The 13,782-nt window shown below is 42.9% G+C and overlaps 1 protein-coding gene across 2 annotated transcripts in view; it reads left to right on the plus strand.

The window, feature by feature from the left end:
• Positions 1 to 13,782, plus strand: part of PC (pyruvate carboxylase) — a 417,282-nt gene that overhangs the window by 48,477 nt on the left and 355,023 nt on the right. The window lies entirely within an intron of this gene.

Below are 13,782 nucleotides of genomic sequence, written 5' to 3' on the forward strand. Positions count from 1 at the left end.
GCTCGTTGATGATAATTGCCCCGTGTAAACGCTCGTTCACCTGCTGATCGTATCGTTTTAAAAAAGTAAAATATTATCTTTGTCGGCAGCACATCTCCCTGTAAACGGAGACGCGCTACCGACATGATAGTAACTTATGATAGGAGCAGACGAGCGCTGATCAACGAGCTGTATCGTTGATCGGCGCTCGCTGCACCAGCCAAAATTGGACGGTGTAATAGGGACTTGGGTTAAAGGAGGTTTATTGTGTGTACACAGAGCTCTGAATTCCTATTCAGAACTGACATCATTATTAAAGAGGCTCTGTCACCAGATTTTCAAACCCCTATCTCCTATTGCAGCAGATCGGCGCTGCAATGTAGATTACAGTAACGTTTTTGTTTTTTTCAAAAACGAGCATTTTTGGCCAAGTTATGACCATTTTTATATTTATGCAAATGAGCCTTTCTTAAGTACAACTGGGAGTGTTTAAAGTTATGTCCAACTGGGCGTGTATTGTGTGTGTACATCTGGGCGTTTTTACTTGTTTTACTAGCTGGGCGTTGTGACTGGAAGTGTATGATGCTGACGAATCGGCATCATCCACTTCTCTTCGTTACCACCCAGCTTCTGGCAGTGCACAGACACACAGCGTGTCCTCGCGAGATCACGCTGTGACGTCTCACTTCCTCCCACAGGAACTTCATTGCGTCGGATGAGCGAGGACACGCTGTGTGTCTGTGCACTGCCAGAAGCTGGGTGGTAACGAGAAGTGGATGATGCTGATTCGTCAGCATCATACACTTCCATTCACAACGCCCAGCTAGTATAAGACAGCACAGCGATCTAAAAGGATCCCTATGCGCCGACTAAATGAATGGAGAGAAAGAAGTGCATGACGCTGATTGGTCCCTGATTGGTCAGCGTCATACACTCCTCTGTACAACACCCACTTAGTCAATAGTAAAATATGCCCAGTTGTCCATTGAGAAACTCATTAGCATAAAGCTAAAATCGCTAATAAAGTTGTGAAAATAGTTTTTTTTTTAAATAAAAAGCACTGCTGTTACCTACATTATAGCGCCCATCTCCTTATGTAGGAGACAGGGCACTTATAATGTGGTGACAGAGCCTCTTTAACTGGTATTAACCTAAAAGATATGTTAATGGACTCCATATTGCAACATTAGCAAAAAGTTTAATTGCTTATTTTTACCCTAATCAGTGACACATTTTACTTTGTTAGGGGTAAAATTTGGTCAATACATTTAGTTTATTAGTAAAAAAAACAAAACACCAAAGATTAGAGAAAATGTGCAAAAATTTGCATTTTTCTAAATTTAAATGTATATGCTTGTAAGACAGATAGTAGTACCACCCAAAATGGCATTGTTTTTTTTTTTTTTCTCGAACTTTATAAGACTTTTATAACTTTAGCAGAAATTTCTCACAACTTCAAGAAAATTTCCAAAGTCTATTTTTTTTTTAGGGACCAGTTCAGTTCTGAAGTGGTTTTGAGGGCCCTATATATTAGAAACCCCCCATTAATCGCCACATTATAAAAACTGCACCCCTAAAAGTATTCAAAACAGCAGTTTCACAGGATTTAAAGAGGCTCTGTCACCAGATTATCAAATCCCTATCTCCTATTGAATGTGATCGGCGCTGCAATGTAGATAACAGCAAAGTTTTTTTTCTGTTTTTTTTTTTAAAACGATAATTTTTGCCCAAGTTATGAGCAATTTTATATTTATGCAAATGAGCTTTTCAATGGACAACTGGGCGTGTTTTCTCGTTTTACCAACTGGGCGTGTATTGTGTTTTTACCAACTAGGCATTGTGAATAGAAGTGTATGACGCTGACGAATCGGCATCATACACTACTCATCGTTCCCACCCAGCTTCTTTCACTGCAGACACACAGCGTGACGTCACCCACAGGTCCTTCAACCTTGTAATGATATTCTCGCGGCAACAGTTAATTCTACTGTGTTACATTATAGAGTTTTTCTCTGAAACCTCCATTATCGTTTAGAGCAGTCAACCAGGGAGACCATATTTTTAGGAACTTGGGGTGATTTCTGTTGTACCAACTAAGTAATTTCTGTGAACTTTAGAACTCTATTGGTCATATGATGGAGGGGTTGACTGTAAACAATGAAGTGGTATAAGATTTTGCAGCTGCGAGTAGGTGAGTTACCAGATTTGATTTTGAGACCGTAATATTTACTTGTTTTGCTAGAACCACCATGTCTATTGTCAAATTTATGTTTAAAGAAGTGACCTTATTAATGGCTTGTTCAAAAAGATCTGATAGGGCAATGCCACCATGTATGGGTATCAGAACCTACTTGGGAGTTGCATCGCCAACAAATATTAGTAGGCGCTAATTTATAAACATATAACCATTCAGGTGTCTTATACCATCTAGCCAGTAACTTATAGTGGTTTTCTTAAAGTCTGACACAAGTGGAGAAACCTTGTGCATGTGCAAGAATGAATTTGGTTTCATGTTCTGAGAGTGTTATCCCCAATTCCCTCTCCCACGCTCTAAGGAAAGCTGGCTTGGAGGAAGCAGGTGTTACAACAAAAGGATTCATTTTTGAAATTTTCCGATTAGGTTGATTCAAAATCCATGATTTTTTTCAAATTCAGTGAGAGGCCTATCTGCCTTATTTAAAACTAATGGATCTTAGAGAGTTTTCAAAATGTTGACGGGGTAGGAAAGTTGGATGATATGACTTGAGTAAGGAGGTCAGGTGATCTGCCATGGGCGGCATGTCGAGTTTGTTTAGATCAGACAAAGTTTTAGAACGGAGACAATTCCACATGGCCTGGTAGGCTACAGTGTTACTGGATTCTGGCAGAAGTGCAGGTATTAGGTTTGTTGGTAAGCATGGAGATGGGGATGGGACCAGATTTGGTTGAAGTGTTTTCTAAACTTCCCAGGTTTCTTTCAATAGAGGGTCTAATTGTGTCTTCTTAGGGCCAGTACACACAGTTTTTTGATGAGAAAACCGCGTTGGAAAACGCGCCGAAAAACGGCCGAAAATCCTCCCATTGATTTCAATGGGAGGCTGAAGCGTTTTTTTTCCCGTGAGCGGAAAAAGCGGCTCGCGGGAAAAAGAAGAGACATGCCCTATCTTCGGTTGTTTATCCCTCTGACCTCCCATTGGCATCAATGGGAGGCAGAGCAAGCGTATTTCGCTGCGTTTTATGCCCGCGGCGCTCAATGGCCGTGGGCAAAAAACGCACTGAAAATCGGTGTGCAGGCAGAGGAAAAAATGCGTCAAAATGCAAAAAATTTTTTAGATCAATTTGATTTTAGTGTTTTATTAAACATTTTTTTTATTTATTTGTGTGTTTGTGTTTTTACATTTTTTTTTTATTTTTTTCACGTTTTCTTCCCTATGGGGGCTGCCATTTTTTTTCCCCATCTCTGTATGTGTCGATTAACGACACATACAGACATGGAATACGGCAACTACAGTCCCATAGTGAATGCGAACGGGGCCCGTTCCATCCACTATGCTTGTACGCCGTCTGTGTGGGAACGGCGCATGTGCCGCTCCCACACAGTCCAAGTTGAACTGTGCGACGTCCGGCGCCATTTTCCTGTGGACCGGATGTCGCGGCCGGACAGTAAGATTACTACTTCCGGTCGCGGCTTCCGGACTTATGCACTTGGAGCGGAGGGAGCGGCGGCGGCATGAGCAGGTAAGTTATTTCTATGTATGTTCGTGTTTTAGTGTGTGTTTACTACTGTATGTTAACCTACTACACTGTGTGTTAGCTCAAAAAATGGCGACACGCAATGTAGGAGGTTTGACCGTTCAATCCCCTCGTTTCTCCCGGCACTAGCCAGGATAAAGGAGGGGGGATTCTGAGAACTCACTAGAGCGAGTGAGTTTTCTCAAATTTTGCAGCATAAAGCAATGTGGTTGCTTTACCACATGCAATGCTGCAATTTTGGGAATTGCTCCATCTAGTGACCAGCGCTGGGAAATATTATAAATTAGAATCTAATTTATAATATTTCCTGACTCGTGAAAAAAATTAGAACAATGTTTAATCACCTATACACTAATTGTTTAACTAAAAAAAAAAATACGTTTTTTTCTAGCGACACTTTCCCTTTAAGCTGTTTGCTTTGTTTAAAGTCTGGAAGCCAGAGGAGACGGTCTAGTTTTCCATCGTATGCTTCCTGTAACAATTCGTTCATAGTAGTGTTTTTAATAGGATGGGTCAGATCCAGCCATCTAGTAAGTTGAGCCGCTTTGTAATAAGCTTGTATATAAGGTAAACCAAGTCCACCATAAATCTTTTTCTGGATGAGAAGTGAACGGGCTAATCCAGGTCTTTTGCAATTCCAGAGGAACTTGGAGAAAAGAGATCTTATGGATTTAAAAAAAAAAAAAAGGGTGTTCAGAAGATGGGGACCATTTGTAATCTAAATAGGATCTTTTGATATTCTGTAAACTTTCAGGAGATTTTTTTTCTTCCCATCCAAGATATCAGCTTAATGTTATGCGTTTTCAGTAGGCTACTAATTTCTGTTAGTAGAGGGGTATAGTTTAGCTTAAATAAGTCAGATAACCTACCAGGTAACTGGATACCTAGATATTTAATACAACTATCCGTCCGTTTGTATGGGGAAGATATCTTCAGAGTTCATGCTACACTTAGAGGGAGAGTTATATTCAACACTTCAGGTTTTGACGTATTCTCTTTAAAATTTTAGTTTGCCATATTGTTCTAATGTGGACGTCCGTTTCAGAAGACCTAATTCTGGGTTGGAGAGAAGAAACAAGCCGTCCTCTGCAAAGGCAGTAGCATGAAATTCCTTCCGACCAACTAGAAGTCCCTTCATTTTTTTTGTTTTGTCTCAGTTTGTAACAAGGTTTCTAGAACAGAATGAATAGAGTGAGGGACAGGAGGCAACCCTGTCTTGTCCCATTTGTTATAAGGAATGTCATTGACTTTCAATCTGGTGTGTGGAGCAGAGTAAATATTACATGAATGAGTTTTGGGGGAAAGCCAAACTTAGAGTAGATTGGTCTTTTATGAGAGCTGTATTATCTATCAAATGCTTTTTCGGCATCGATACCGAGGAAGACTAAAGGAATTTTGCTCTTATGTGCTAGTCGTATGCCGTGAAATAAACAGGTGGTGTTATCTCTTCCTTCTACTTATTAAAAAACCTGATTGTTCATCATTAATTAGTGATAGGATTAGCTTGCTCAGTCTAGTTGCTATTACATCCAATATATAATAGCAACTAGATATTATCCCCCCCCCCCCCCCATGTTTTGACACAAGAAGTCAAACATGGGAAGAAAAACTCACATTACTCTGTCGGCAATCAGCATAGGTTTAGACGTAAGGAGCAAGCTTTTAAATGTTTATTTGTTCCTTTTTTTTTATCAATATGTCCATACTATAGAATTCTACTGTTATGGCAGGAAGGAGGGGAAGGGAACAAGTGAGCCCTAATCTACCCACCGCCCTGTCCCTGCCTACTTGCAACGACCTGCCCTAGGCGACGGGGTACAACTGGGCGGCGGTCCCTACGCTGACTAAGTGCAAGGGAATACAAACAGGGAACAAGCAAAGGAAGGGGCAGTAGCCCACGGAACACCGTGAGGAAACCAGAGTGGTGAACGAGCCAGTCAGGATCAGGATGTCACGAAGTATACGAACGCAGAGTCAGGAGCAGGAAGCAAGCTGGGGGCAGAGCGAAGCAGGATAAGCGGAAGCTGTAGCAAGGCTGAAGCAAGGCTGAAGCAAGGCAGAAGCAGGCTGGAGCAAGGCTGTAGCAAGGCCAGGAAACCAGGAAGAATCACAAGCAAAGAGGAAGAGAAAACGGCAGGTATAAATGGACAGGGGGCGGAGCTAACTCCGACTGACCAGGCCGCGATAGGCTCTCCCACTCCTGAGCCTGCCACCCTGATTGGTGGGAGCCGGAGTCAGTCTAAGAGGTCCGGCCTCAGGTGTCGATTGATTAATCCTGGGAGTATCCACAGACGTAGTGCCTGGCAGATCCTTTACATCTACTATGTAAAATTTCACTCCACTTTCTTTTTTTTAAAACACAAATGTTAAGATATATGAATGGAAGCACAAATCATGCTACGAGAGTTAATCACCTACCCTTCTTGAACCTCGACCTACAATATTTGACCTTCGCGTCATTAACCACGGACAAGTATATATGTACCATGTTTTGTAATGTTTTTTTGTGTGTCTTATTCTACGAAACCCGAGTTGCTTGTATCAATACAGGCTGCCGCGCTACCACTACGGACACCAGAGCGCCTCCACCGGGAGTATATATCCAGTCTCCGGTATACGTAGTTCACGGCGGTTGTCTTGAAGTGTCCTTGTAAGGATCAAACACCTTGACAGATCTAAACAAAGTGATGTCTAAGTGTCCAGTATCTACTCAGGTAGCCATTGGTGTAGACTTGGTGGCTGTCTTTTTACTTTTGAGAGATTTAAGCTTGGTGACCTGTCTCCACTGTTCAATTTCCGTGAGCTGAGGTAGGGCTGGAGTTTCTGGAGTCCGCATCCACAAAGGAATCTTAATAGGTGAAATGTCCAGTAAGGGCCAGGCCCTCTCTAGAACTTCAGGTGTGTGGATAATTATTTGTCGATCATTTTGCAGTATAGCAAGGCCAAATAGGAAAAGCCATGCTATTGTAAATTTTTAGCTCTCAGTGCATCCAGTAGTGGTCTCATTAGTTGCCGTTTAGCCAAAGTGGATAGCGCTATGACTTGGTAGAAGGATAATCTGGCGTCTCCATATTTAATCTCTTGGGTCGCTCTGGCCACTTTTAAAATCTCAGCTGTATCGCAGTCCACATATTACATCTCTCGGATGTTCCTCTGTGCGTGGTCTTGGACGCAGGGCTCTGCGGATCCTTTCAATTATAATGCCACAGTCTCTTACCTGCTCGAGAAGATCTTTGAAGAGTTCTTCAGCCACATTGCAAAGGATATCTGTTGCCCAAGTTTCAAGCAAGGTAAATCTTTGATGCAGACATTGCGTCTCCTGCTTCGGTTTTCCTAATCTTCCATCAGCAACATGGCTTTGTCAATGTACTCTTTCTGCTGGGTATTATGTGGAGTGAGCGCTTCAGAGAAGGAGGTTAGGCCTGCAACGTGGTTTCTAGATTTTCAACTTGGTTGCCTATGTGACTGATTTCAGTTTGTCAGCTAATTCTGGCATTACAGGACTTGGTGCTTACAGCAAGGTCTTTTTCTCAAAAATACTTTAGATATTGGTGCAGTGTTAGACTCACTGGTTGCCGTCCGTGAGGCTCTCTAGGTCGGATTCATCTGCGGTGTCTGCTGCAGCTTAAGCGCCCTTCGCCATCTTGAGAGACTGAGCGAGAGACTGTAGTTGTCGTTTATGAAATCTCTTCTGCATGTTTGCTTGGCTCCTGTCGAGTGTCAGATGAGTGCCCGCACCTATTGGAGTTGGTTTTAACCGTGCTGGCATTCGCAAAGCCGTGTAAGCACTGCGCTTTCACAGGTGAGACTGAGCTATAGGCTTAAGCTTCCATCTCGGTCAGTGGTGACGATCCACCCCCTTTTTTTTTTTTTTTTTTTTTTACAGCTTTCACAGTGCGCTATGACATTTTTACTTTATTCTGCGGGTCGATACGATTACGGCAATACCAAGTTAATTGGACGGATCGGTGACTAGCTCCGGTCCTGGCCTTGCAGCAGGGTGTCCGCTGTAATATACAACTGACACCTGCTGGTGATGGCGCGGGCTCAGCTTCTGATCCTCGACAGAGGCTCATAACAACAATGTGAACAGAGGCACTGTGAGAACATTGCGGCAGATTTTCTAATACGGTCTAAGTTTTAGAAAGCATAAGCTTAGATAAGGCATTTAGAAGATGCACTAAATTTATCATAGTGGTGAATGCTGTATGATAAATTTAGGTCTCTGGCTAGACATGTTAGACATTTTTGGCACAGGACTAAGCATTTCAAGCTATGCCCTTCGTAATACCACACCCCTTTTCCTCTAAGTTCCGCTCCCTTGTCAAGCATGGAACAAAAAGTATCAAACAATAAATGTGGCGCACAGCATGTACGCCAGAATTCTGGCTCAATTTGGCGCGTTTTTAATAGTAAATCTGCCACATTATCCAGTTTGGTGCACATTACAACCTTTTTATAAGGCTGGGTTTTCACATTTTGGTGTGGTTTTTTTTTGCCACGATTACCAAAAGTCACGGCAAAACGCGTTGCTTTGCCACGATTTTTAACGAAACTCTGTATTTTAATGCTATTTCATGGTTATAACAGTATAAAATGCACTAATACACAGGGGGACCCAAGCCAAAGACCAATGAATCTATGACCATCCCAAATAATAGCAGATTGTTTATCGCATCACCCTTGACTTTTTCAGTCGATCCTTCCTCTGGGGGTACATCTATCGGTTAACTAGCCTTGGCCATATATGTCTAGAAATGAGAGGTGAGGAGGGGATTATATTTACTTCATGATTTTGCCTTTTTTCTATTACCTATCAAAGATTACATGCATTAAGCTTTCTACAATCGATATTCCGCTCATTGTACTATTTGCATGGGGATAATTACTAAATGCAATACTTAAATCAATTTAAAATACATGACTTGGTAGGATGTAACTGATCGCATTGTGTTGAATGATCCCCTTGAAACAGGAGGTCAGATAAAGCTTCAAGAACAATTCTAGCTGGCAAGTTTGGTGGTGGTGCATCAGTCAACCCAATATGACTCCATAAAATGTGTCCTTAAAGTGTAGCTAAACATTCGACAAACTTCTGACATGTCATAGTGACATGTCAGAAGTTTGTATTGGTGGGGGTCCGAGCACTAAGACCCCCACCAATCGCTAGAACGAAGCGTTCGTGTAAGCACTCAACCGCTTCGTGTCTGTTTTGGCTTTTTCCGGAAAGCCAATGTATCGGAGTACGGGCTAATAGGCTTTGTATTGAGTCCGTACACGATACATTTATTTCCGGAAAAAGCCGAACAGACACTAAGCAGCTGAGCGCTCACACGAACGCTTCAGCTGCTTCGTTCTATTGATTGGTGGGGGTCTCCGTGCTCGGACCCCCACCAATACAAACTTCTGACATGTCACTATGACATGTCAGAAGTTTGTTGAACGTTTAGCTGCACGTTAATCTTGATGGATCAGAGTTCTAGCCACTTAGAATTCCAGATGAAGATTGTAAATAAAGGAGGTTACGTTTTGAAAATTTAAGGTGTATGAATGTGAAGAACCAGCAAGCTTAAAGAACTATTTATCTTATGCAAAAGCTAGTACTAGATCTATTCAAATATACAAACCGCTTGTGTGTAAATATGACATTTTATTTTGATGTTTTCTTTAGACCCCCATTAGAGAGTGGACCTTTAGAAAAGATATGCTATAGGCCCCCCGTCTTTTGCCTGAAGGGCAAATGGTCGCTAGTTGGCATCACATCTTCCTGTGTAAACTGAGAGATGCGCTGCTGACATGATGGAAATGTATGGGGATGAACGATCAATGTAAAGATTGCTCGTCCCCATACGTTACTGATCATAGCTCCTTGTGACAGGAGCAAACGAGCGTCGATCGGTGAGCTGTCTCGTCGATCAGCGCTTGGTCTCACGGGCCAAATCGGGTCGTGTAAAAGGACCCTTGCACAGGGTGTGGGATTTAATGACATCTGTATTGTACTGATGGAGGCCTAGATAAGGCAGGATAGTAACACTATAAGGGACCGTACATCCTCACGTCCTCGAGACTAACATTTCTCTTTCATTTGACTTCTATTCATTGCAGCTGCCATAAAGCACACAACGCTGCACTGTCAATAAAGACAATACAGGAAGGAAGTGTGTCGCTAATATGGCTGTCCGCAGGGAAGTTTTTTAGAATTGAAGGCTCTAGCATTTAAAAAAATAAAAATAAACTTCTTTTGCTTTTACAAGTTAAAGCCTCGTTCACATCTGCGTTGTGGCACCCATTTTAGCAGATCCGATTAAATATATAAAACTGACAGACTACGGTATTGCTTCCATCAAAATGACGGAACCCTTGCATAACGGAGAGACAAACGGAAACAATTTGCTCTGGATCCTTCACCATTGAAAGCAATGGTGATGCAAAAGGAAACCTTTGGTTTCCGTTTGTTTGTCAGGGTTCCGTTCTGACGAAAGCTCTGACGGACCGCCTGAGCACAGCCCTGACGCAGATGTGAATGAAGCCTTAGTCTGTGCATGTGCAGAAAAAAAAACGGATCCGTTAAACGTAATAACATCTGTCAGTTTTCCGTAATTTTTGACGGAAACCAAAGCGCAGCAGACTATGGTATTCTGTAAAAAAAAAATTTATATATCTGACGGAACTGCACCTAACTGAGCACAACTGATGCAAAAAAAAACAAAAAACAACCTATTGAAATCCATGTTTTTTTTTACGGAAACGTTAACTGTTACGTTATTTTGGTCCACCGACGGTTTCACTGGAACGGAAGCCACAACGCAGATGTGAACGCAGCCTTACGTCTAGTTGATGAACCTAAGAATGAAATACTTGAGACATTGCCTATAAATAACTGCTTGATTTGAGCAACCTGTACTCTACTATATTACTATAATTCCCTTGTGAACAATAGGTAGGGAATTGTATTCATATTTTTTATATGTGTGTGTATAGAGGAAATTCGGGTTTACGTGTTACTGGTGCTGGTAGTCATTCAAATTCTGGAAAGTGCTGGAAATTTACCATTACCTTTTTTTTTTACTTTACTTTTATGACAGTCGGGCAGGTCATAAAAGCAAATGAGATGGAGGTCTGACCTCTGTGGCCCCCTCCTCTTCTAAGAACCATGGGCCCCCATATACCTGTTTTTAGCCCTAGAACAGTACATAGTCCCCCACCATAGTCCCTCACCATAGGCATGGGAGAGGAATGAATGGGAAAGTTAGAAACTCCTTCAGCTGTATCCGGCTGACCCATTCACAGTGAATAGGAAATATCTGTTCTGGTCAATGTGGGATCTTTCACTGATATACCTGGGAGTGGGATTAATAAACTGCTATCCCCTTCTTTTCAGCATATTTGCTACTTCAAGATGAGACAGACCCTGATTGACTAGTCAAACCGCCACGTCCTATTGGTACGCCGCCTGTACGGTGTCTGCAGATATAAAGCGCAACCTCTGTCATTTCCCATTTAGGGGGTGTTCATTGGATGCTCTTAGCGCAGACTGCTTTAACTTTCTTCAGATGTCGTAGTAGAAAGTGACGGATGCACTTTCAGTAGGTGCTTTACAGCAAATTTACCCCCACTAAAACCTATAATTCTAAACAATATGTGCGACAGAAAGCTCTCCCTCTACTAAGATTCACGAAGCGTCAGCCTGCCTCTCTAGACTGGTTTAAGCTATGTCCACTTAAGCGGATTTATGTGAGGAAGCAAACATTATTACCTTTCCCTGTACTTGACTTTGGAAGTAAATTGTCTGATAAAGCAAAACAAAGCGGTTTTATTTTTTTCCTTTTATGTTTTTATTACTTATACAGTGTTATTCTAGTTACCAGATCTTGTGCTCGGTATATGAGTTTGCACCTCCATTATTACAAAACCGTGAGCAGTTAGATTTTTGGGGTACTTGTTAAGGTTACTAAATAGGGTTTAAGTACCACTTTGAATTTTCTTTAAATTTTAACCCCTCAAATGGATACCCTATAAAGAAGTGGGCTTCACATTTGTGCTGTAGTACCAGCCAAACTAAATATCACCTACAAGATGTACACAGACATTACAAGTCCTAAATAATCTGCTTTAGGGCAGATTCAGACGAACGTTGCGTTTTTGCGCGCGCAAACAACGTGGCGTTTTGCGCGCGCAAAAAACACTTGACAGCTGCGTGTGTCATCCGTGTATGATGCGCGGCTGCGTGATTTTCGCGCAGCCGCCATCATAGAGATGAGGCTAGTCGACGCCCGTCACTGTCCAAGGTGCTGAAAGAGCTAACTGATCGGCAGTAACTCTTTCAGCACCCTCGACAGTGAATGCCGAACACAATATCGAGAAACCTGTTAAAAAAAAAGAAAAAGTTCGTACTTACCGAGAACTTCCCTCCCGGCCGTTGCCTTGGTGACGCGTCCTTGGTGACGCGCCTCTCCTGACATCGGGCCCCACCTCCCTGGATGACGCGGCAGTCCATGTGACCGCTGCAGCCTGTGCTTGGCCTGTGATTGGCTGGAGCTGTCACTTGGACTGAATTGTCATCCCGGGAGGTCAGACTGGAAGAAGCCGGGAGTTATCGGTAAGTCAGAACTTCGATTTTTTTTTTACAGGTTCATGTATATTGGGATCGGAAGTCACTGTCCATGGTGCTGAAACAGTTTAACTCTTTCAGCACCCTGGACAGTGACTATCTCCTGACGTCGCGTACCGGAATTTTTTTTGCCGGGTTCGGCCAAAACGAGTTTGGCCGAACCCGGTGAAGTTCGGTTCGGTTGTCCGGGTTCGCTCATCTCAAAGACCCTCCGTTTGGATGTTTGGAAACAGAAAAGCACGTGGTGCTTTTCTGTTTACATTCATCCTTTTGACAGCTGGTGCGCTGTTTCAGTCGGTTCGCACGGAAGTGCTTCCGTGCGACCTGCGTGGTTTTCACACACCCATTGACTTCAATGGGTGCGTGATGCGTGAAATACGCGGAGATATTAAGCATGTCGCGCTTTTTGTGCAGCTGACAAACGCTGCGCAAAAAGCACGGACTGTCTGTACTGCCCCATAGACTTGTATTGGTCTGTGCGTGGCGCGTGAAAACCACGCGGCCCGCACGGACCCAATACACGTTCGTGTGAATCCCCCCTTATTCAAAGAACATCAACACATTAAAAAGTAGCAATAAAATTGTAAAAAATGTCACTCACAAAACAAGACCGCAATGGTATATACACACACATATATATATATATATATATATATATATATATTTTGTTAGTCATGTGGTCACCAAATATGTGGGGGAATGTCCCTACACCGTTTGATACTGTCCAATCGGTGCTGACAGAGTGAGACTGTGTAGGGACACGCCCCTTTAAAAAGGGCATCGGTAACGCCCAGTAGTTAATTTTTGCATACATTTCCAGAAGGAATAACAGGAATGGCACAGTGCAGATGTTTCAGAATTGTTATTTCATGGGGAATACAAGTATTTACTAAAACCTAAATGTCAGGATAGATGACAAGTCCACTTTAAGGCTATGTTCACACGGGGTATTTTGCTGAGTTTTTTGACGCGGAAACCGCATCGCAAAACTCGGCAAAAACGGCCCGAGAACGCCTCCCATTGATTTCAATGGGAGGCGTCGGCGTCTTTTTCCCGCGAGCAGTAAAACTGCCTCGCGGGAAAAAGAAGCGACATGCCCTATCTTCGGGCGCTTCCGCCTCTGACCTCCCATTGACTTCAATGGGAGGCAGAGAAAGCGTATTTCGCGCTGTTTTATGCCCACGGCGCTCAATGGCCGCGGGCGAAAAACGGCGCGACAAACGGTGCGAAAATCGGCGTGCAGGGAGAGGAAAATCTGCCTCAAAGTTCCAAACGGAATTTTGAGGCAGATATTCCTCCCCCAAAATACTCCGTGTGAACATAGCCTAAACGATTGTAATACAGTGCGTTGTTGTGTTTTTGTTTTTGTTTCACTGCCTGTTTTCTGCCAGCAAAAACATAGACCGTCTGTAGAGGCGTTAACAGGGCAGCTGTGGGGAATCTGAGTGCTTGTAAATGGA

The sequence above is a fragment of the Rhinoderma darwinii genome, chromosome 9, assembly GCF_050947455.1.
Source record: "Rhinoderma darwinii isolate aRhiDar2 chromosome 9, aRhiDar2.hap1, whole genome shotgun sequence".
Taxonomy (NCBI): Eukaryota; Metazoa; Chordata; class Amphibia; order Anura; family Rhinodermatidae; genus Rhinoderma; species Rhinoderma darwinii.